Below are 26341 nucleotides of genomic sequence, written 5' to 3' on the forward strand. Positions count from 1 at the left end.
CTTTCTCTTTCTGTATTGATGTTTGTGAGTGCATGTTGCATTCTATACATAGAAAGACAATTATGGACAACTTTGACCATAATTGGCATGCTATAATTGCCAATGCTATAATTACCAAATAAACAACTGTGTTGTAGAAGAGAAAGCAGTTTTGAATATATTCTAGGCTTATAGAAATAAAAGATAGGCTTGAAAATATCTGCCCAATTAGGAATCTACAAAAATGGCATATTACATTTAAAAATGATCCTGTAGACCTACTAAAACTAAAAATTAGCATAATTAATGTAAAAAAATAAAAAGATTAATTTCACAACTGGTTAAACTCAGTTGAGGAGAGAAATAATGGCTAAAATAATATATTAAAAGATAGTACACTATGATCAAGTGGGATTTATTCCAAGGAGGCAAGGCTGGTATAATATTTGTAAATTGTTAGATTCAAGGAGTACTGACATGCTGGGGCTGCCAAGAGTGTACAAGGTCCCTGTGACACTGAGAACAAAGAGTTCAGCAACATCCTGCATTGAGTCAGAGACCCTTATCAGAAGTTTATGTTTGAAATTCTCCACTGAGTAATACCCCCCCTGTAACTGCGCACGACCTCCCTAGCCAATGACTAACAGCCACATCAGCTTCTGTATGATGCTTGCTCATCCTAGACAGCCACCCTATAAAAAGGAGCCATTTTAGAAGCTCGGAGCTGCAGTCCTTATGCAGGTTTGGTTGGCTGCAGTCCCTGTGCAGGTTTGGGGGGCTGCAGTCCCTGCGCAGTTTGTTGGCTGCGCAGGTTTGGTTGGCTGCAGTGCTCCAGTCATTTCGATGGCGTGGGTTGCCTGCAGTCCCTGTGCAGGTTTGGGGGGCTGCAGTGTTCCCCTGTGTGGGTTACCTGCATCCCCTGCGCAGGTTTGGGGGGCTGCAGTGCTCCCTTGCATGGGTTGCCTGCAGTCCCTGTGCAGGTCTGCAATAAAACCTATAAAATTTACTTTGAGTTTGCTGCGGCCTATCTCACCAGGATGTAACATAAATCAGTAAATGTGATTCATCACATAAACAAAATGAAGAATAAAAATCACATGATTGTATCAATAGATGCAAAAAAACCCACAAAAAACATTTGATAAAATCCAGCACCCGGCCCTGGCCGGTTGGCTCAGCGGTAGAGCGTCGGCCTAGCGTGTGGAGGACCCGGGTTCGATTCCCGGCCAGGGCACACAGGAGAAGCGCCCATTTGCTTCTCCACCCCTCCGCCGCGCTTTCCTCTCTGTCTCCCTCTTCCCCTCCCGCAGCCAAGGCTCCATTGGAGCAAAGATGGCCCGGGCGCTGGGGATGGCTCTGTGGCCTCTGCCTCAGGCGCTAGAGTGGCTCTGGTCGCAACATGGCGACGCCCAGGATGGGCAGAGCATCGCCCCCTGGTGGGCAGAGCGTCGCCCCTGGTGGGCGTGCCAGGTGGATCCCGGTCGGGCGCATGCGGGAGTCTGTCTGACTGTCTCTCCCTGTTTCCAGCTTCAGAAAAATACAAAAAAAAAAAAAAAAAAATCCAGCACCCATTTATGATCAAAACTCTGTGCAAAGTATGAATAGAAGGAATATACCTCAACATAATAAAGGCTATATATGACAAACTGACAGCTAACATCATACTTAATGGGCAAAATTAAAAACAATACCCTTAAGATCAAGAACAAAACAAGGGCATTTTCTCTCATCACTCTTATTCAACATAGTATTGGAAGTCCCTGCCACAGCAATCAGACAAGAAGAAGAAATAAAAGGCATCCAAATTGTAAAAGAACTAAAACTGTCATTATTTACCAACAACATGATACCGTACATAGAAAACCCTAAAGTCTAAGCCAAAAAACTACTAGACCTGATAAATAAATTCAGCAAGGTGAGATCATATGATATTTATCTTTTTCTGCCTGGCTCATTTTACTTAACATAATAATCTCCAGGTTCACCCATGCCATCACAGAAAGTAACATTTCCTTCTTCTTCATGGCCATGTAGTATTCCATTGTGTAAATGTACCATCTTTTTTATTCACTTGTCCACTGATGGACACTTGGTTTGTTTCCAAATCTTGGTTATTGTAAACAATGTTTCAATGATGTGGGAGTGCATATCTTCTTTTGAATTGGTGTTTTGGGATTTTTAGGATATATTAATAGAAGTGGGATGGCTAGATCACAAGGCAGTTCCATTTTTAATTTCTTGAGGAAACATCATACTGTTTTCCATAGCGGCTGCATGGAGTCTGAATTCCTACCAGCAGTGCAGGAGGGTTCTCTTTTCTCCCACCTTAGCTAGCACTTGTTGTGTTGATTTGTTAATGAGCGCCATTCTGGCAGGAGAGAAGTGATATCTCATCATGGTTCTAATTAGCATTTCTCTAACGATTAGTGACATTGAGCATTTTTTCACATGCCTATTTGCCATCTTAAGTCCTGTTAGGAGAAGTGTCTATTCAGTTTTTTTGTCTGTTTTCTAATTGGCTTGTGTACCTTTCTGGTGTTGAGTTTTGTAAGTTCTTTATAAGTTTTGGTTATTAACCCATTATCAGACTTATCAGCAAATCTGTTCTCCCATTGAGTGGGTTGTCCTTTTATATCATTAATGGCATCTTTTGCTGTTCAAAAGCTTTTTAGTTTGAGATATTCATATTTGTTTATTTTGTCCACTTGCCTGCAGAGACATATCAGCAAAAATGTTGCTACAAGAGATATCTGAGAATATACTGCTTGTTTTCCTCCAAGATTGTTATGCTGTCGTGACTTAAATTTAAGTCTTTGATCCATTTTAAATTTGTTTTTGTGCATGGTGTAAGTTGGTGGTCTAGTTTTATTTTTTTGCATGTACCTACCCAATTTTCCCAACACTGTTTATTAAAGAGACTCTCTTTGCTTCATTGTATACTCTTGCCTTCTTTGTCAATGTATATTTACATAATTAAAACTTTGGGGTTATAGTTATTGTAACTGTGGTGTTATTATGGATTATTTTCAGCCCTGAGGACAGTTTGAAATGAAAAGTAAAAATGAAACTATCTTTCACTAACATTATGCAATTTCTAAGAAATAAGGCAGCATTATGGAAATTTTCTTTGCCTAGTCATTAAGCTTGACTTATTGCTTTCAGTTTCCTGTAGTGAAATTTTAAAATCTCTTCAATTTTTGGTTTGTATTTCATATTCTGATCCTCTGCTCTCTGAGTGTGTGGGGAGGTGAAATGTGTAAAGAAACCTCAGGATTTGAAGGGAAAGAAGTTTATCAGAAACCAACACAGCTAAAGTAACGGACAGAGTTCTCATCCAAGTTGCTTTGTTACCAGCTCCAGCTCTAAGAGATTTCTGCTTCTGATTTTACAGTTAAGGTAAGATTGGGATCAGCATGGGGAAAGATTTGCAAATGTCAGATTGTTTAAAAACACTCTATTGCTTTACCTGTGGTGGTGCAGTAGATAAAGCGTCAACCTGGGACACTGAGGTCACTGGTTTAAAACCCTGGGCTTCCCTGATCAAAGCACATATGGGAGTTGATGCTTCCTGCTCCTCCTCCCTTCTCTCTCTCTCTCTCTCTCTCTCCTAAAATAAATAAAAATGTCTTAAATAGAAAAAAGAAAAAAAGAAAACCCTCTGTCTAGAACAGGAGGCAGCTGAGCTTGATGTGGATGATCAGACTTAATGAAAAACTAAATTGCGGTGTGGTCAGACGGGGCAGAATTCATTAAGTGCCAGCCACGTTTGCTTACTGCTAAATTAGACACAAGCATGTGTAGAAACTGAGTTTGAAATGTCTTAAGACTCTTTTTCTTCCTTTGCCAATTTATGATTTTGGGGAATCATAATTACCACTTTAGTTACCTTTATCTTTGATAAAACCTGATAAATTATTTCAAACTTTATCCTGAAAATTCAAACCTATTACTATTATTTTCATGAGAAAGTGCAATGCATGAGATGCAATGCAAATAACTTGGTTACTCTGAAGGCCAAAAAGAGTTAAAACCCAAAGTGAATAATAAAGAGCTTTCAAGAAATCAGCTTTTAGTCATCATAGTCTTGGACTTCGTTTGAAAGTGGATTTCCTTTAGAAACAGCATGAATCGACTAGTGGGTTCCTTGGAACCCACTCATTCTTTAAGGCTTTTTATGTTGGTTCTGTTGCTACTACTGCCTCTACTATTACTATCACTTGATTCAACAGTTGCCCAGCTTTTCTCCTCTAAGTAGTCTTTCATTTTGTTTACTTCTTGGAATTCTCTTCTGCTTTAAATTTCTTATCACTGCACAAGCTTCATGTCTCTCCTTCTGTATGATCCCATTTGTCTCCTTGATAAGAGCCTATTTCTCTTCCTCTAAATTCAAACTGAGAACAATACAAATGAAAGCAAAAGCAAACTACAATAATAAAAATAGCACAAGATCCAACTAAAACAGTATGGCTTAAAATTAAGATACTTTTTCAAGAAATCCCATCACTAGCGTTTCTGAACCTTTTTAAAAAATATTTCTTGGTATTTTCTTGCTTTATACTTTTTTTTTTATTACTATAGCCCTCTCCCTCGTTCTCTTAAGTTAGTGGTTCTACTGCTATAAATAGACATTAATTTATTTACTCCCATTTTTTGAAAACAGGCTTAAAGTTTTGAGTGAAATGTAATGATAAACTGATAGCAAGTTGCTATCTAGGATTGGAAATCAGGTCTGCCTTACTTTAAAGCCAGAATTAAGTATTTGTGTGTATGTATGTGAGAGAGAGTGAGAGAGACATGAATTCTTCTATTGTCTTTATTTACAAATGACTAAGAGGCTCTAACGGTGTTAGGGCACATGCATCTCAGAGTACACATCACAGGCTGAATTATGAGTGACAAAGCACAATAAAGTATGGAACTTGATATGGGGCTTGAACACATTTTGTTTACAATGATTTTGGATATAGGCTCTCCTAAAAGCATTAAAAATGTTACTTAGATAATATTTGGGGGAAATCTATAAAATACTTTTATTAATATAGATACACGGCTCTGATACCATTCATTGGGAGGCCTGAGAATTCAGGCAGATTTGTAATCTTTCCCATTAGTGACAATATCCCAAAGAACAAGGGCTTGTCAGCCCTCATTATCTGCAAAAGATTTAAATCATGTATCTTCTGCTGTTCTAACTAATTGTTGTAGATAATTACTACCAGGTCCCCATATCTTTTAAATCTCAATATACTTATAACCCTTGCTATACACAAATCAGACAACCAGAACTCTACCACATAAATTGTTAATATTGCACTAGTGCTGAGTTAGAACGAAAAAAAATTTGGCATTTGAATCTGTAAACATCATGTGGAATCCACTCTTTCTGGACCTAGGTTGGACTGGGCATTTTCTAATCCCCATGCCCTAGTGCTATGCCTTTGCAATGGACACCTATTCTCTGCTCCCAAGCAGTTTTTCTGTTTACCTTTACCTGTAGGATCCCCAGGGCACTGGCTATGAGAGAACTGGGAGAATGGGTCTTTGTAATTTTTAAAAAGCTGTTTTTACAGTCAAGTAGTAAGGAAACTCTGACCTCTTTATTGTAAGATTTCAGTGAAAGAAAAAGCCAGGCATATGGTGACTTTTTAGTTTCTGCAGTTAATAATCACTTGTGAAATGAAAGAAATTTGTTCTTTATGATAAGGCAAGACAAAAGAACATGGAATTGCTTAAATCTTAGGTAGTTTAAAATGTTTTATTGGGGACATTTCAGGTTATAGGAATTGATGCCTAGAAGTAACAAAATAAATGGTTAAGTATTATTTTTAAAAAGTATTTTCATGCACAGGTCTATTGGGCATGTGTATGTTCTTTTTGTAGAGGTTTCTCTTCAGTTCCTTTGTTCATTTTTTATTTGGATTGCTTATATTTTTTGGTGTTGAGCTTACAAGTTCCTTAAAATTTGGCCAATAAATATATAAAAAGATGTTTCACATTACTAATGAGCAGAGAAATGCAAATTAAAACTACATGAATATTTCACCCCCACACCTGTCAGAATGACTGTCATCAATAAATCCACAAGCAACAAGTGTTGGAGAGGATGTAGAGATAAGGGAACCTCGTGCTCTGCTGTTGGGAATGCAGACTGGTGCAGCCACTGTGGAAAGCAGTATGGAGTTACCTTAAAAAATTAAAAATGGAACTGCCTTATGACCCAGCAATTCCTTTCCTGGGAATATATTCAAAGAAAACCAAAACACTATTTCAAAAGCTATATGCACCCCTATGTTAATTACAGCATTGTTTACAATAGCCAAGACATGGGATCAAGACCAAGTGTCTGTCAGTGATAGTGGATAAAACAGCTGTTGTACATTTACACAACAGATTGCTATGGGGCCATAAGAAGGAAGGAAATCCAACCTTTTGTGACAGCATGAATGGACCTGGAGAGCATTATGCTAAGTGAAATACGTCAGTCAGAGAAAGACAAATATAATATAATTTAACTCATATGTAGAATCTAATAAACAAAATGAACTAACAAACAAAACAGAAACAGACAAATAAATACAGAGAACAGACTGACAGCTCTCAGAGGGGAAGGACATGGAGGACTGGACATAAAAGGTAAAGGGATTCAGCAAAGAAAAAAGATCATAGACACTGACTGACAACAGTGTGGTGATTGTGGGAAGGATAAGGGCATGGACTGGTAGAAAAGGAAAAAGGGGGGATAAATGGTGATGGAAGGAGGCTTGACTTGGGGTGGTGAAAGCGGGTGCAGTGTACAGATGAGATATTATGGGATGGTACACCTGAAACCTATATAATGTTATTAATCAATGTCACCTAGATGAAGTCAATTAAAAAAGAACATAAGTAAAAAGTATTTTCACTCATTTTCTAATTCATAAAATAATCATGCATTAAAAGTTTTGACTGGAAAAGGCACACCAATATCTATATAAGAAATTATTTGTAACAGCTACTACAATTTGTTCATCAGTGCTATATAATGACCTGCCATGATTTAGTATAATGCACTTTGACTGGACATAGCCCTAAATCAGGGAAGAGCAAGTTTAGATGGGGTAAGAGCAAGAAGTGCAATACAACAAATAGTGGTCATAAAGATTCAATGTGAGGATTCAGAGAAGTAAGAACTAAGAAACATAAGCGAGTCAAAAGATACGGAGAAAGTCAGATTCAAACATTCAAACTAGCAATGATTAGATTCAGAAAATGCTTTCTCATAATCCCATCAAATATATAAGAGCCAGTGGAGCAGCCTAGAGTAGACTCCTGACCTGCTTTGCTGTCTTTTTTTTTTTTTTAAACATTTTCTTCAGAAATATAGGCCATGCTGGGGAGTAGTATGACCCCAAGTTCAGGAAGCAAAATGACCTTTTCTGCTTAAAAACTGTAAGTCCTAGTCTATCCCATCTCCTCACTTGCAGATAAGGTGACACCCTGGACAAGGCCTCAGAGAGCCACATGGCAGCCCCAGTGTGCCTCATTGAGAACACTGAAGGGCAACTGGTGGTTAATCAGGAAGCTCTGAAGATCCTGTCTGCCATCACAGAGCCTCTTGTCGTGGTGGCTATCGTGGGTCTCTACCGCACGGGCAAATCCTACCTGATGAACAAGCTGGCTGGGAAGAAGGAGGGTGAGTGACACCAGCAAAGCTCTGCTGAGTCCCTTGTGTCCACCGACACTCCCAGCATTGAGTATGGTGATGTGAAGAGAGAAAGTTAGGGATGAGAGGAATATTGAAAGTAGTGTTTGGGCCACAGCTGGTTAATTATCTTCTGGGAGATAAAAGACATATGTGTTCCTGACATACCACCTTTTTTTGTTGTTGTTTTGCTTTGTTTTGTTTAGCTTGCTATCTCCTTGGAAAAGAGCAAAACACACAGCTCACAAAATTTAGGGGATCAAGGAACATGCAGAGACTCCAGTACTTTCAGCCTTTTGTATACTGCATTTTCACCAATGAAATAAAAGTTCATTTTGTATCTCATTTGCATAATCAAACAACTTCCTTTGACTTGTTATTTGCTTTTCTGATGTTCTTGTTTAATAAAAACAAAATCAAATCCTTCTTTTTTTATGGCTTCATATTCATTTTGAAATATCCCCTAAATTTTGTGGGCAGCATATTTGCCAATTATAAGGAATAAAACATCAATAAAATAACTTTTATATATGTAATTATAAACTATTAAAATTTTAGTAGCAAAATATTATTGTAAATAAATCCTTAAGTTTCCAACCAGTGGTACTTGGTATTTTTATTTTCCCATCTCTGCATTGTAGTACAGATCAACACTGGTTATACTGTTTTCCAACTCTCCATCTTGCTTTCCTTAAACCCTACCTCAGTTTTTCAAAAAGTCTCCAATTTCCAGATCCCATCATCTATTACAACCTCTCCACTCCCCCTGCAGGGTTCTCTGTTGGATCCACGGTGCAGTCTCACACCAAGGGAATCTGGATGTGGTGTGTGCCTCATCCTGAGAAGCCAAAACACACCCTCATTCTGCTTGACACCGAGGGCCTGGGGGATGTAGAGAAGGTAAGGAGTGAGGATTCCTTTTTGTTTAGCCTTCTCATCTGTGAACATTCTTTACACAGAGATTATCTTTGTACTTCCACTTGTTCAGAGCATATCTTTTTTACCCCTTTTCTGTATTCAATAGTCAAAGTTTGAAAACCTAAAGTGAGAAACATATTTATATAAGCCAAAGTCATGATGGTCATGATGGGGGGGACTATATTAATGTGGAGCTAGGCAGTTAACTAAAATGCTGAAAGATGGTGCACATTAAATCACTGCCATAAGTCTGACCCTGCAGAGAATAGTGATTAGTACTGGGCCCTGGGTCAGAGGAACTTGAGTTCAAATCAGACTTCTGGCACTTGTAACAATCTGACTTTGACAAACAAGAGTAAGTCTCCATAAACTTTTTTTCCTTTGGTCTTATCCATCTTACCATTTGAATACACATGAGCTTTTCCAACTCTATGCTGGTAATACTAGGGCTAGGGAAGCAGCCTACTAAGGGTTAGGAAGCAGGGGAACCTTCACTGGTAGCACTTGACAATTTTCTAATGATTTCCATCATATCTGGTTCTAAGTCCTCAAAGCATAGCCACTGAACTCAGGGGTTGGAATTGATGTACACAATCAGCTCCAGTGGGCTGATGTAAGCTGGCTATAACACAAAACTGGATCTTTCGCTTGAACTTCCCTTGTTTAGATATTGTTTTGCTTTTCATTTACCATAAATTCAATATGGTTATCCTCAATTTGTGCTTTAGTTTCCTTATCTGTAACAGGGAAATAGTTATAAATCTACCTCACAGCACTATTTTGAGTACTAGATAAAATAATGTAAGCTGTATTGTGTATATAACTCAATAAAATATATATCTATGTTATGTATATAGGCCAACTTTGTTTTACTTAATTGAAAATATTCATTTTAAGTACTATGGTTAACCCCGAAAATTTGCAGATATCTAACTAGTTATAAGAGGGACTGCTGAGTTAACAGTATGTTTCCATATAAAATTATCAATGCTAATGACAGAACTATTCTATTCAAATTTATATGTTGCTCACAATTATTTTTGTTTGTCTTATTTAACATCATATATCAGGAGCTTATTTTTAATAATTGCACATTTCAGAATGCCATGAGACATGACTTAAATTTGTTCTGACTTCTAGGGTGACAAGAACAATGATACTCAGATCTTCGCACTGGCAATACTACTGAGTAGTACCTTTGTTTACAATACCATGAACAGAATTGACCAGAGGGCTATTGACCTATTGCAGTATCCTTTAATGATCTAAGATGGCACCAAAACCAGAGAGAACTTTTCTATCCACCAGTTATGTTTATGAGTCTTTGAATCAAACTAGAAAGCCCGGCGGTCATACGAAATGACCGCTGTTCTAGATATTATAAATTTTAATTAAAATGATTTGTGCAAAGGTGTCTGCGAATCCAAACTGAATTACCCAGGGCAGGCGGCGAGGATGCCCCTTTGCTTACTGCCCCACGGGGTTTCCCCCTTCTACTTGCTTAATTGCTTAAAGTAGAGTGCAATGAAGGAAACCACTGGCGGTACATTTCTTAAGAGCCACCGCTAGCTCAATAAATAAAGGTGATTTAAATAATAAAATGTTAATTCACATGTCAAAGATCTCTTTGTACACAACATTGCTTGTGTAGATCTTTCCATCATTTTTAAGCTCGCCTTGCAGAGGACCATCAATTATTTTTAATTTTACGTCCGTTCTTTCATGAACTCTTGAACAGGCAACATAAAGTTGACCGTGTCCAAATGCAGGCACAGGTAAAAAAATGCCAAAACGCTTAAGCGTTTGGCTCTGAGACTTATTGATGGTCATAGCAAAGGCAAGTTTTACAGGAAATTGTCTACGTCTCAATTGAAACGGCAACCCTGTTTGAGATGGAGCCAAATCAATTCTTGGAATGACATGTATTTCACCTTTAGAGGAGCCAGTCAAAGACTTAGCTATTATGACATTATTTTTCAATTGGAGAACCTCTAGTCTTGTACCATTGCAAAGACCCCTTCTGGTGTTAAGATTTCTTAACAGCATAATAATTGCTCCAATCTTTAACCTCAATTTGTGAGGTGGCATGCCAGAAGGTGGGACTATTTGAATGCCGTGGCAACTTCACCCCATTGGCTAGTACAGTTACGCAAGCAACCAATAAGCTATCAGTGACAAACAGACACTTAAGCTGCATATAATAAAGATACACACACAAAAAATGTCATAAACGTTAAAGGTACAAGAAAAAGAGCCCTTATATTTACTGATGAAATGAGAAATTACTTACAACACAAAGAAAACATATTGTATAGGGGTGTATGGAATTCAATATGTGCTTAGCTGCAGTCTTATTTCCACCAGTTTTGCTTAACTGTATCTCAGTTATATAACAGAACTATCAAATCTGCTCTGGAGAGTAGCCTCACCTGATACTGATGGGGTTGAAGATACAGCTGACTTTGTGAGCTTCTTTCCAAATTTAGTATGAACTCTGAGAGATTTCTACCTATCCCTGGAAACAGATGGTCAAGAAATCACAGCAGATGAATACCTGGAAAATTCACTGAAGCTGAAGGAAGGTAACAGGGACTTCAGCTTTGGAAAGAGAGAGAAAAGTAATACAAGAATATCTCTGGGTATAGGTGGTTACATTTATGGTTTCTTATATTTATTCTCATGGCTAAGCCACTAAGTAAATAACTGACACTACTAATTTAAAGTGAACTAATAGATTCAATATAAAATTGTATTATTCTCTGTTTTGGAGCAAATTACTTTTCTTTTTTTCCTTTCCTTAATTAGTTACCTTTAATTTTTGGTTAGGGTTTGTGGATTTGTGTCAAAAAATAACATCAGGTGAAAGGCAGATATATTCATGGGAAATAGATGAAAATAAATGTTAAACCTATACTAAATAAATCCTATTTTTCCTTCCCCAGAGACTGATCAAAGTACTCAGAATTTCAATTTGCCCCGTTGTTGTATACAGAAATTCTTCCCAGCAAAGAAATGTTTTATCTTTGACTCACCTGCTCACCGGAAGAAGCTTGCCCAGCTGGAGAAACTGAATAACAATGAACTGGATCCTGATTTTGTGCAACAAGTGGCAGATTTCTGTTCCTACATCTTTCAGCATTCCAAGACTAAAACTCTTTCAGGAGACATCAAAATCGATGGACCTCGTGAGTACTGTTTGGAAGATTTTCCTTCAACTTAACATTATAAAGGGGGGCACTTTTAAAAGTTTTCCATTCCCTGTCAATGTTGAAAATGCATAGTCAGATACTACCAAGAAAACTCTGTGAAACACATTTATTTAGTTCTACTGGGTACCAAAAACATTTCTAGTAATTTTTTTGGAATGCCTCTAAAATAGTATAAATTGAGAATATAATGTGAAGAAAAGATTAAATTAAGAAATTCTACTTATAAGTGGCCTAGACTTGGACTAGACTAATCCACATGAGTTGGCAACATTTGTTTCATGAATATAGTGGGTACTTAGTATGTGTCACAGCCTTTGAAAAGCACAAGATGGGGACATATACTTTCTCTGTAAAAAATAAAACTTACTTGATACAAACATTAAACAGAGACCCAAGTTGTCTAGAGCCCTAACGGAAATCTAAACAGGCATCTTGGTCCAATTTTTTAAAGATTCTATGTCTCAGAGCTGTATATATTATTGCCATACTCTAAAGCAGCAATTTTCAACCAGTGTGCTGTGGCATTCCAGTGTGCCTCAAGAATTTTTAAAGCATGCAATACCTGACTATTTAAGGACATTGACATTTTTCCCTTAAATTGTCAAATTTTAAAAATGACAACACTGAACATAACAAAAGACATCATGTGTGAATGAATCAAAATTATACCTGTTTTTTGTCATATCAGCAATAATATATATATAGATTTGGTGTGCTGCAATAATTAGTGTATGTGTAGCATGGGATGAAAAAGTTTGAAAATTTCTGCTCTAGAGAAATGGTGAGTGTAAACAAAAGTATGCAAAAAACAAGAAAGACAAATAGGAAAGTTCGAACAAAGAGTAAAGAAGACTGGATTTAATTTACTCACTTTGTGCTTTTAGCTAATACTCATACCTGCTTTATATAATGAAGTAGAAGAGAAAAGGAAATTCGGAAGGGAATGAAATCTGAGGAAGGGGAAGGAAAGAAAGAAAGAAAGGAGGCCAAAGGCCTGTAGCAAGCAGTCTAATCAAATGAATATGCATAATTTTAACTACTTCTTCATTTTGTAATAGAAAAAGGATGGCATGAGGATGATCACATAGACCTTGAGCACGTTCTTTCTGCAAAGAAAGAAAGATCTAGTTTATTGATCACACAGTTTTTCAAAAATCTTATTTAGGCTATTTGAACACTACACAGAATCTTGAAAAAGTTCTGGCAATACATTGTTAAATTAACATTTTCAGAACTACCCTCTTCAGGGTATACCTTTCTTCTCTGCAAATAATGAAAGCATCTCTTTCCCCTCTAAAGACCTAGGAAGTTTGGTGCTAACCTATGTCACTGCCATTAGCCGTGGGGATCTGCCCTGCATGGAGAACTCAGTATTGGCCTTGGCCCAAATCAAGAACTCAGTTGCAATACAAAAGGCTATTGCCCACTATGAGCAGTACATGGGCCAGAAGGTGCAGCTGCCCACAGAAACCCTCCAGGAGCTGCTGGACCTGCACAGGGCCATTGAGAAAGAGGCCATTGAAGTCTTCATGAAGAATTCCTTCAAGGATGTGGGCCAAACATTCCAGAAAGAATTAGGGGTAATTATTTATTTATTTAGTGCTCTAGTTTATGGGGCTTACATGTAACAGGGAAAACTATTGCTATGAAATGCAAAATAGAAACTTACTAAAGAAAAGTAATTCTTACTAAAATGGTAAATAATGACCATTATATATGTGACCAAGATATCCATGTTATTCGGAAAAAAAAAAGGTACACAAATAAATAAACATGTAACTACTCTGGGTCCTATAAGTTCTGATAATTTCATACACACAACTGACCTTACCATGATATATCCATAGATTAAGTTTTTAAAATTAATTTTATTACTTGATTGCATTCAGAAAGTATTATTTACCTTTCTTTTTATGTTAATTAAGCATATAGAATTGACAGATGGATCTATTAAATGATCATGTTTCTGGGTTTAATATTATTCTAGCTAATTATTCCACTTCACCTCCTTATTGAGAATCTCAGAGCCAGAAAATACTGAAAAAAGGAATATTTGTAAATAAGTCCATTGCATTTAAAATTAAGGCATGAGGCTAGAGATCAGTAGTCTGAAGATCCCATCTATCAAAGCAGAAATATCAAGAGAAAGGGGTTTCAGGAGATCTGAAGTACAAAACTAGTCATTTTTCTACACAGTATCATCCTTGGGACTTCCCTATGCCTGGTGGGAAGGACATACTCCTGCTTGTAGTTTTCTACTTTCTAGAAAAAAAATAGAGAGATCCTTTCTGAGATTCATTTTTAGAAACACTGAAGGGTTGCTAACATCTTTTCCATGGTCTTGTTCTTTTGGAGACGCTGCTGGAAGCAAAACAGGCTGAGTTTTGTAAACAGAACTTGGAGGCATCACAGAATCGTTGCTCAGCCTTACTTCAGAATATTTTTGCTCCTCTAGAAGAAGATGTGAAGAAGGGGATTTTTTCAAAGCCAGGGGGGCATTGTCTTTTCATTCAGAAGAGAGATGCGCTGAAGGCAAAGTACTATCAGGAGCCCAGAAAAGGAATACAGGTATGCCTAGTTTCAGATATTAATTGTGAGAAATTGTTGGAGAAGGGGTGTTCTTTCAAAATCCAATCCATAAAAAGAAAGTATCCATACTCTAACAACAGCTGTAAAATTAGACTAAACCAGGGGTCAGGAACCTTTTTGGCTGAGAGAGCCATGAACACCACATATTTTAAAATGTAATTCCTTGAGAGCCATACAACAACCCATGTACGTTATGCATTATCCAATAAAAATTTGGTGTTGTCCCAGAGGACAGCTGTGATTGGCTCCAGCCACCCGCAACCATGAGCATGAGCTGTTGAAAATGAATGGATTATAATACATGAGAATGTTTTATATTTTTAACGTTATTATTTTTTAAATTAAAGATTTGTCTGCAAGCCAGATGCAGCCATCAAAAGAGCCACATCTAGCTTGCGAGCCATAGGTTCCCAACCCCTGGACTAAATTGTCACCATATTCACCAGAAATTTATTGCAAACCTTCAACATTAGTTATAACATAGGGACAGACTTCTTTGGCTACCTAGGACAGAATCAAAAATTAAAAGTAACTTAGGAAAGAATGGTAATTCATTGGCTTACTTAAAACATTTAAGTTTAGTTTCAACTACAGTTACGTTCAGGAATTTAAACCAAGTCATCAATTGTTCTCCTTTCTTCTTTTCTTTCCAGCTCCCACTTAGGTTTCTGTTCTGTTTCCTCAATATTGGCTTCATTCTCAGGAATGACTGCAAACATGACACCACCATCTCCAAGCTTAAGTGCATCATTTGCTCTCAGTCTGGAGGAGGTGGCAAGTTCCCCAGCATCGTTGATCATTTTCTTACCTGTACCAAAATCCTTTGTGCAAAGTGGCCTTGGGTGCTCTGGTTGGCCAGTCTAGAGTTGGGCCCACCTCTGTAACAGAAGAGGTTTGACAGACAGTTTCACCATGTGCAGGCTTAGCATTTCCAGGAGGGAAAGGGGTTAGGAAGAAAAAGAAATAAAAAGGTTTACAAGGTGCTTAATCAGCATTACCTCCTTCTAACTGCATAATCTTGGGATTCCTAGGCTGAAGAAGCTCTGCGAAAATATTTACAGTCCAAGCAGTCTATGAGTGATGCCATTCCACAGACAGACCAGACTCTCACCGCGAAGGAAAAGGAGAGGGAAGGTGAGAGAAAAACGGAAGAGATGCAAGACAGAGCTTTCTACACATTTTCAATGAATTTAGCCTGGTTTACCTGGATCATTAGACTAGAGCAAGAATGGCAGTGATGATTTTTAGCTCCTCAAACTGTATCAGCCGTAAAGGAAGAATGGCCCTAAGGAATTTTCAACAGTGGGAAACAGAAAGAAGGGGCACTTGAATCTTAAACAGGTTTGTTTGTTTTCTCCTTTCTCAGAAGCACGTTTGAAATTAGAGGCTGCAAAGGCTGCAGCACAAAGATTGCAAGAGCATCAAAGGAAGACCCGGGAACTGATAGAGTTGAGGGAGAGACAACATCAGGAACAAGTAAAACAAATAGAGATGCAGAGAGCCATACAGCAGGCAGAGCAACAGAGGGTTTTGGAACGTCAGCTCCAGGTAGGTATTCAGCCATTCTTTCATCTCAGAATTTTAATTGGCATATCCCCTCTCTGTATTGATAAGAGCATGAAGCAGTGACAAAGAGGGAGAGGCAGCATGATAATAGGGCTCAGGGCAGGGACTCTGGAGTCAGACAGCCTGGCTGAGAATCCCAGCTTCACATCTTACTAAAAATATGGTTTGGGCAAATTATCAGTCCCCTCTATGCCTTAGTTTCCACCTGTGAAAAATAGAGACAGTAATAATACCTATTTGATAAGGTATTTCATAATTAAATGAGTCGATATTTGTGTTTAGATTGGTGCTGAGCACAGAATAAGCTCTATAATTTGTTAAATAAAATCCAAGAACATTGCTAACACACACTAATTACTCTTTTATATGTTATTTGTTATAAACAATTCTTTCCTTTGGTCATAGACTATTTACTACCTTGTTAAATTAGTTTTATATTACTGTATCTGGGCTGCTGTCTTTGCCTTAATTGTCACTCATTCTAAAGGGTTATAACTTGCAGAGTTTGTTTCATCCAGTCTTTTATCATCATCATCACTCAATAAGCAGTATTTTCTATTTAGCAAATACTGTCCAAGGTACTTAATATGCATTCTCTCATCAAATCTGTTTATTGTGAGGCAGAACCACTGTGTCTCTATTTTTCTGATTAGAAACATTAGATTCTATGCCCTGGCTAATTAGCTCAGTTGTTTAGAGTATCATCCCAGTGCACCATGGTAGTGGGTTTTGATCCCCGGTCAGGGCACATACAACAGTCAACCAATAAATGCATAAATAAGTGGAATAACAAATTGATATTTCTCTCTCTCTCTTTTTCTCTCTCCCTTCATTTCTTTCTAAAATTAACTTTAAAAAATAAAAATGTTAGGTTCCAAAGAGATAACTAAAGGACAATATCACACAGCCTAGTGGGTGATCAAAAACTGTCTGTGTAGTGAGTAAGAACTGAAGTGCTTTTATTTCTGTAAACTTAGTATGAAATTTTTATGTGAACACCCTTTTGAGATGAAGAGCACCCCAACCCTCCCGCAGGATGACCAGTCTACCTGTAGGTCCTAGTTTTCCAGGTGATGTTCCAAGACAGTTTTGTGATTAGAGCTCTACACTGAGGGGCAGCATGGTCAACCTGGGGTTCTTGATCTCCTCACTCTTTCCTCTACTTCTGCTCCATACTGTGAAACAAATTCCCTATCTAAGGCTCTGACTTTTCACATGATTGTGGATGTCACCTTGACCCCCAGTTGTTGTATTAGCCTTTTCTCAAAGAACTAGATCTGACATTTTCTGTGTACCAATGAACACTGAAGTCAAGATGTGACTCAGGCTTCCCATGGAGGATGGGGGAAGAGAGCTCAGGATGCAATTCTTCAGACTCCAATACTTCAGAAATTGAGTAATGGTGATGTTTCTGCAGCTTAAGAAAGAGATATGGGAGAATTACTCAGGCAGGAAACCAAGAATGAGAGGTAAATTAGAAAAGAGAATTTAAGGACTATCTTTTGTTACTGATGGCTTAAAATAAGTAAGGAAAGTCAATGATTTGGGCTTATCCTCCCCTCCCCAATGTTGTGGATGTTACTTTTTGTTAAACTCTGTAGTTTTATTTATCACTCTTTAGGAAGAAGCTGCAAAGCAGCAGGAGAGAATCCAAGCTGAAAGGATAAGACTTCAGAATCTAATCTGGCAGCGACAGCATAACATCCACTTAAAACATAATGGCTGCTTCATAATGTAAAGCTAAACATCAAAACATCTTTTCATGTTCACATGAAACTTTTAGAAGTTTGTGGGGACAGAAGTTTCTGAAGACAGAAAGAAACAAGAAACTATAAAACTTGGAACAATTCTCATTTAAATAAATTTTATAGTAATTACATCAAACTTTTGTATTTTTTTAAGTTATGATGCTCATAATTGGTAAAATGTACATTTTAGTAGTTAAATGGTTACTCCTTAAAAAGATTAATTGTATAATAAGAGACATTTGATTATTGCCTTCGTTTGGTGGAGATATTGGGCTGTTTCTCTCAGGGAAACTTCCTCTTACCCCAATGTCACCCCTCTAATTTTCTCATGGTGCACTGAGAGTGACCTAGCGCACAATAAATCACAATAAGCTAAGTCAAATTGGACTTGGCCAGAGTCTTGAGCTCAGATGGCTATCACTCCTGCCAAATCATTATTTGCTGGATGGCACTGGGGGGGTCACTAATGGTAAGACAATTGACCTGACTTCTCAGTGGAGACAATGTATGGTTCTCAATTAGGTGGAGGCTGTCCAGCCTATGGGCAGTGATGTGACTACTGGTCAAGGTCAGTAGAAAGCTTGCTTAGAAAGAATCCAAACTGTAAGCAAATAACACTGTAATGAAATAGAGGTGCTCCAGAAGATGGACGCAACTACTAGTATAGAAATTGTGTCATAGGCCAAAAGCTAAGGAAGGCTTTCCTTTATGCTACCCTCATCAAGGGCATAACTTAAATAGACAGTTTATATCATGAAGCAATGTATAATGATCTTCATAAGTGTGTGTTTTGTCTTCATAATCCTAGATATTGTGCCAAAATATCTAATGAGGCTAATTTTATTTTGTGCTTGCTTATAAGGCTAAAGTTGAAAGATCTTAATTCTTTGCAATCATATATGAAAGCCTACTGATTTTTCTGAAATGACAAATTGTATACATATAAGTTTGTACATATTTTTATTTATAAGTAACCATAAAAATTTTAAATAACTCTACCATTCTGTTTTTATTTTCCTCAATTATTAGAAGTTTGTGGGGAGCTTCCTGAAGTTTTTTAAGGAGATTAAGAATTACTTTAAGATTGAGCCTGACCAGGCAGTGGCACAGTGGATAGAGCATTGACCTAAGATGCTGAGGATTCAGGGTCAAAACTCCAAGGTTGCCTACTTGAGTGTGACAAGCTCATCTGGCTTGCATGTGGGCTCACCAGTTTGAGCCCGAGGTCACCAGCTTGAGTGTGGAATCATAGACATGACCCCATGGTCACTGGCTTAAGCCCAAAGGTTGCTGGCTTGAGCCCAAAGTCTCTGGCTTCAGCAAGACACCCCCAGTCAAGGCACATATGAGAAAGCAATCAATGAAAACTAAAAGTGCCACAACTAAAAGTTGACGCTTCTCATTTCTTTTCCTTTTTGTCTGTCTCTGCTCCTCTCTGTCTCTCTGTATTTCTCTTGCTAAAAAAAAAAAATAATAAGATTGAAAACAAAACACATTTTATTAATTATTTTTACTTTTTTTGTCTGTTTTTGTTTGAGCTCAAGTAAAATAGGCTTTACAAATTATATAAACATTACACAAATCTCTATTTTTGTTTTTGTTAAATTGCTTACTTTTTTATATAAGGAATTTCTTAGTTATATTGTATTATAGGAGCTTAAACATTGTGGTTGCTCAAAATATGATTGGTATTTAAAAAAGAAAAACAAATAAACTTAATCTCTGTCTTTCCTTCAGTTCTGTGGACACTTTTATTAGGCTGAACTTCCCATATCAATAGGGCTTGCTGATGCTCAACTGAATGTCTGGATTTGAATGGTACTTCAGAACATACCAAAGACCACAGCACAATTGTCTGAGCATTTGCTTAACAATACTCTGTAATTGCCTTTGCTAACTGTACAGTTCATTAAATGTATCTTAATATTCAAAGAAATGTCATGGTTGAAAAAAACAGCACTGCCTTCAAAACAAATATTTAATTCATTGCTACTTCTCTTATAGAGATTTTAAAAAAGAACAAACTTGCCTGACCAGGCGGTGGCACAATGTATAGAGCATTGGATTGGGAAGCCAAGGACCCAGGTTCGAGACCCCAAGGTCACCAGCTTGAGCGCAGGCTCATCTGGTTTGAGCAAAGTTCACCAGCTTGGACCCAAGGTCGCTGTCTTGAGCAAGGGGTTAATCGGTCTGCTGAAGGCCCGCGGTCAAGGCACATATGAGAAAGCAATCAATGAATAACTAAGGTGTCGCAATGCGCAATGAAAAACTGATAATTGATGCTTCTCATCTCTCTGTACCTGTCTGTCTATCCCTCTCTCTGACTCTCTTTCTGTCTCTGTAAAAACAAACAAACGAAAAACAACAACAACAAAAAACATTAAAAAAAGAACAAACTTGAGACTTTGTGAAATTAAATAACTTATCTAAGGTTCCCAGCTGGGTACTATTAACTGAGATCATATTACAAAACATTAAATTTTGAGTTCAATACTTCTATTACATCTTCAGGAAAGAAAAAATATAAAGGCTTTCTCCCTACTTTTAGAAGCTACAGAGGTGCATGTTGCTTTCACCAGTGTTCCACATTCTTTCCCACCAGCATTCCTGGTTCCCACTCATCCCCAAATATTTTAATATAATATGACTCTCTTATGAGGTGCCCATCGGGTACATAATGACCAGAAAAAGGCACACTAAGATGAACATTGACAGTTTCATGAAGCTACCAAGAGCTAGGCTACATTTTATGAACTTTGCAGCTTTTTTTGTGAGGTCAACTGATTAAGTTTTCAATGCAGTGAAAAGGCAAGGAAACAGACTCTCCACTCAAGCCCCGGGTAGGGGTGTTTCTGCTAACACCTCGATTCTAGCCCTGTGGACATCAGACCTCCTGAACAGTAAGATAACTAACTTTATGTTGTTTTAAGCTACTGTTTTTAGGAATTAATTACAGCAGCAATAGGAACCTAATATAATGTTTTTATTAATTAACATTATCAAGAGTTATTGATATTGGTTAATATTTATTCAGAATTTATTATGTGCCAGTTATGAGCACTTTAATAATGTATTTACTGTTCATAAAAACTATGAATTATAATTAACAATATTAATAGAATTTGTTACCATTATTATTATTAAAGCTATTGTTATTATTGTGAAGTTGAGAATATTAAATAAATTGTCTAAAAGCAATGTCACAAAAAGCCTTTTGGAACTAGACCCCCACATTCATAATCATCTGGTGAGACTTTACCTACTCTTTCTAGTCATACTGAGAAATACAGAAAAATTGAATAATATGTCAAATTTTAAGTATGAAGGTTGCAACAATTAAAATAGAAAACATAGCTTCAAAATAGTCTGAAAGGATTCACACAAATAGTGACAAAAGATCTCCAAAAACAAGTAGAGAAAGTGTAGTATTGATTCTTTAGTAAACTGATCACTGATGGAACAGAAAGCTCAAAACAGATTATATGAGAATTATATACGTTAAAGATGGACTTTTTCCTAGGTTAAGACAAATGAATGGTCATTTGAATACAGACAAAGTTGGGCCCAGAATTCATATAATACAGTTAAAAAAACCCAACTTGCCTAAAATATGAAAACATAAAAACTATAAAGATTCATTTGAGGAAAACAAGTATATGCTTTTCATAAACCTATAGAAAAGAAGGCCTTTCTCAATATGACTCAAAACTCAGCTGACTTAAATTAACAAAAATAATGCTAAATATGATGACATAAAAAGTTTTAAAAACCCTTACATTTGGCAAAAAGAATACTATGAACAAAAATATTCTTTTAAAAATGGCAAACTAGGAAAAATATTTGTGCCAAATATTACAAACAGCTAATCTCCCCAATATATAAAGTTCTCTTGAGGGAAAGATGACAGGTGATAAAAAAAAATAGTTACAGAAAATAAAATGTTTAAACATGTGAAAAGTTACTTTGCTTTAATCCTAATATGAAAAGTACACTGAGAAATCATTTCTGGTCTATCATTTTGACAAAAGTTCATAAGTTTGATAGTATATTTCACTGACAAGGCTATAAAATTATAAACACTGTTTTATGTTGTTAATGGGAGTAAAAGTTGTTTCAGTATCTAAAGAGAGAAGCCTGATGATTTCTGTTGAAATAGCAGATTCTTCTACATATCTATTCTACCACTAATTCTGCACAGAGGGACATATATCCTTAGTCATTCACTGGAGGAAATGGTTTGGAATTAAAATTAGAAATAACCAAAATATGAGTCTATAAGTAACTGGGTAAACAAACCATAGAATAGTAAACGTTGGAATATAGAAAAAGGAAGTTCTCTGTATAAAGTGGAAAAAGGTAAAAGATATGTTGTTAGATTTTTTAAGAAAGTAAGCAGCAGGGGTCGGGAACATTTTTGGCTGAGAGAGCCAGGAACACTACATATTTTAAAATGTAATTCCATGAGAGCCATACAATATGATGAACACTAAATACAAATAAATGTGTGAATTTTATGTAAGACCAACACTTTTAAAGTACAATAAGTCTCTGAATTCTTTTTAATAACGTTGTTACACTGTTGCTAACCAATGATGAATAAAGTACTTCTTACCATTAATGCGACTTCTGGTGCTGCATGGTTTTGCTGATGGCTTTGTAGTCAGTTAATACATGGTGAAGTTAAGCTTCATGCAGGTGTTGAGACTTCCATCTGTTAAACATGATCGTAGGTTGGTCTTAATGTTCTTTAGATGTGAGAAAGACTGCTCACATGCATACACAGAACCAAACATTGTCAGTACAGCAATACTCACACACTGCAGTGTGTGGTATGTGACAGGAAGCGCATTCCAAGTTTTGACAATCAGTTGGTCCACGGGTTGAAGTTTTTTCATTTCTCTCCACTTCTGTTTGCTCACCAACTCTGCTGGCTGTCGTGCGAGTCTTTCCAAATGTTCATTCAGTGACTTGAACTTATTCACCCACATGTCTGAGGCCTTCAGGTCAGCAGCTTGTAGCTCAAAATCTCTGACAGAGACACCGGGGATGTAACTCAGGTTGGCGCTGACCACTGCACACTCGTGTGGATGGGTGATGAACTTAAAAAGAGGAGTGCGCTCACGAAATTCTCCAAAGCGTGCTTTGAATGACTGCAGGAGATTAGATGTGAAACCCACTAGCTGCTGGAGATTAAGATGTTGAGCAGGGTCACCTGCTATGCATGCATCTTTAAACTCTCCCAGTTTTTCAAAGTGTAGTAAATGACCTGTTTCAATGTCCACAATAAAGAGTTCCAGCTTGTTTTCAAATGCAAACACTGCTTGTTGAAGGGATAAGACTGTATTTCCAATGCCTTGCATTTTCACATTGAGCTAGTTCAGATGTTTAATCATGTCCAAGAGATAGTAGACCTTCAGTAGCCACTCAGTGTTAGCTAACTCAAGATGCTCGATGTTTTTCATTTCAAGAAAAGTCTGGATTTCACTCAGACAAGCCGTGAAATGGCTGAGCACTTTTCCTCTTGACAACCAATACACATTGCTGTGCAGAAACAGACCAGGAGAATTATTCCCAACTTCATCCAGCAGCGTTTGAAACTGGCGATCATTTAAAGTTCAGGCAACAATAAAGTTGATCACCCAAATGACCAGCGACATCACCTCACCAAGCTGCTCACCACACATCTGAGTACAAAGCGCCTCCTGATGTAGGATGCAGTGAAAACTTAGGATGGGTCTCTTTTAATGTTCATGAAGAAGCACTACGAATCCTCTGTTTTTCCCCACCATGCACGGAGCACCATCAGTACACACCGAAATAAATTTATCCATCGGTAGATTTTTTTCTTTAGCAAACTCAGTGAAAGACTTGAATAAATCCTCCCCTCTTGTTGTCTCTTTCATAGGCAAAACAGCAAGACTTTCCTCATGTAGTGTGTCACCAACAGCATACCTTTCAATCACACTGAACTGGGATAAATGGCTTACGTCTGTTGACTCATCCAAAGTGAGAGAAAAGATGGTGCTGCATTTATGCCCTTCACTTGTGTTGCCTCAATTTGATTTGCCATCATGATGATACAATCGTGAACAGTTCTTGCCGACAGAGGCATGTCTTTTATTCATTTGATTATCTTGTCTTTATCCGAAAATTTGTCAAAAAGTTCATTGGCAACATCAAGCATGAATATTTTGGCATACTCCCCATCTGTGAATGGCTTTCCATTTCTTACAATTGCTAAAGCACCAGCAAAGCTAGTCATATTCTGGTCACCTTGTTGGGTCCAAACACGGAGTTGCTGCTGACTAGCTTGCACTCTGCACAGTAGCTCTTGACATGCTTTCTTCCTGCTGCCCTCCACTCTATATTTCGATGCAAATGTAGTATGGCATGTGTCAAAGTGCCACTTTATATGTGACAGTTTCATTGATGCAATTTTATCATTGCATATTAGACATACTGCAGAACCTGCTCTCTCCACAAAGGTGAATTCATTCCTCTGTTCATTACTGCTGAAAAGTACGATATTCCTCATCTTTTTTTCTTTTAGCCATCTTCTTCATCAAAAGCGTTTCTGCAATTAGCTAGCTGTCTATTTGATTAAAAGGAGGGAAGTTTACTTCCTGACCTCACAATGACCCGTGTACGTTACACATTATCCAATAAATATTTGGTGTTGTTCCAGAGGACAGCTGTGATTGTATAAGTACCGCGCGCTAACCGATTGTGCCACTGGAGCTCCTGGACAGCTGTGATTGGATCCAGCCACCCACAACTTTGAACACGAGCGGTAGGGAATGAATGGATTGTAATACATGGGAATGTTTTATATTTTTAACATTATTTTTTTATTAAAGATTTGTCTGCGAGCCAAATGTAGCCATCAAAAGAGCCACTTCTGGCTCATGAGGCATAGGTTCCCAACCTCTGGTCTAAGCTGTAACAGCCTCCTGAATGAGCTCTTTCTCCAGAATAACTTCTTCATTCTCTCTCTTTCCTTGCCACCAGAATGGTGGAACTCAAGCACAGCTCTGAGCATGCCTAACAATCTCTAAAGACTACCTGCTTCCAGAATTAAGTCTACGACCTAGATTGCAATTGTTCTTTCAACCTCATCCTCAATGAGGTCATGGCTGTAGTGAACCCTGGTTGATTCCTAGTAGTACTTGCTGCTATTGTATATTTGCTCATTCCCTTCCTTTGTTTTAAAGTATGTTTTCTCTAATCTCTGATGAAATCTGAGTCATCTTTCAAGATCTGGCAGAAATGGCACCTCCTTGTGAAGCTATCTATAATCTTTCCAAATATAATTAGTCATTGCTTTTAAAGAGACTTGAATACTTCATTTTTAACATTATATTAGCATTGTTCACTTCTTGGTTAATTTTATTATAATATTTGCTTTATTTAATGTACAATTTTGCCAAAAGTGAGAACTTCACCTTAATCATCTTTAAATATCCAAAACAATAGGTTCTATATTGGATTACACGCAGCAGTAATATATGCCCTCAGGTAAAAAATTTACATTTCCCAGTTTGAATAATTGCAAGTAAAAACAATTTAAAAAACTAATAATCGGAGTGATGTCACGGAAATGGCGCCGTGAGCAGCGCGTCCGACAGATCTCCCCAAAATCACAACAAATTTATCAACTAGAAACAGGAAAATTTATCCTCGGAGTATTCCGGAGTTCCACACAAACTGAAAGCGAAAGGACTGTTATCATTTGAATCTGAGAGACGAGGGTGTGGAGGAAGCTACCACAGGGACGTTCATTCAAGCCGCGAGGAAGTGTGCCTGTGGTGAGTCAGCCCACACTCGGGAGCCGCGAGCAGCAGCCGCGAGCAGCCGCGAGCAGCAGTCGCTAGCAGCCGCCGAGAGCAGCCGCGAGCAGCTGCCGCGAGCAGCCGCAGGCGTGCGCCCGGTTCGGTTGCAGAGCGAGCACCGCCCACACTCTGGAGCGGCGAGCAGCTGCTGGCACGCGCAGTCCGGTTGCAGAGCGAGCACCGCTAACGTTCCCAGGGGCCCACGCACTGCGAGTGAGAGTCGCCAGCCACCGGGGCCCGGAGCACCCCATTCGCGCGTGTACCCTGGGCATTCCACGCGCCCAGAGCGCCCTGCTGGCCCGCACACCCAGGGTGCCCCATCATCCTGCGCCCGGTGCACCCCAGCCGCCAGCAGCGGGGGGAGCAGGAGAGGCCCCAGGGCGGTATTCCCTACTTGGGAGATTCTCTCCGTGGGCGGGGCACCTCACCCAGCCATTCAAGCTAACAATCAAGCGTTGGGGGAGGGGCGCGCGCAGGCAGCCTGAAATACCTTCGGGAGCACAGCTGCGACCCAATCACTGAAATTAGCTTAACCCGTGAAATCTGCGCACCCTTGGTTCTAATTGATAAGATCTCTCAGTTCAGCGACCCAAGACAAGAGGCGTGATATTTTTTAGTGCCTCTCGCTAAAGGGGCGGGGGCAACTTCTGATTGATAGAGCCTCCATATTCAGGGATAAACACTAACAAGAAGGACTTGGCAGATAATAAGATCTATAGTACACTAGTCGCAAGCAGAGACTAGTGCCTCTTCTTCCCAGCCGAAACAGGCTACAAAGTGTGGAAAGCCTGGGTTGAGAGGTCCAACTGAATGCTAGGCGCT

At 38.2% G+C, this 26341-nt stretch overlaps 1 pseudogene; it reads left to right on the forward strand.

Moving 5' to 3' along the window:
* The first annotated feature begins 3319 nt into the window (after positions 1–3319).
* LOC136397739 (guanylate-binding protein 1-like) lies at positions 3320–17743 on the forward strand (annotated as a pseudogene).
* The last annotated feature ends 8598 nt before the right edge of the window (positions 17744–26341 follow it).

The sequence above is a fragment of the Saccopteryx leptura genome, chromosome 3 (genome assembly GCF_036850995.1).
Source record: "Saccopteryx leptura isolate mSacLep1 chromosome 3, mSacLep1_pri_phased_curated, whole genome shotgun sequence".
NCBI classification, from domain to species: Eukaryota; Metazoa; Chordata; class Mammalia; order Chiroptera; family Emballonuridae; genus Saccopteryx; species Saccopteryx leptura.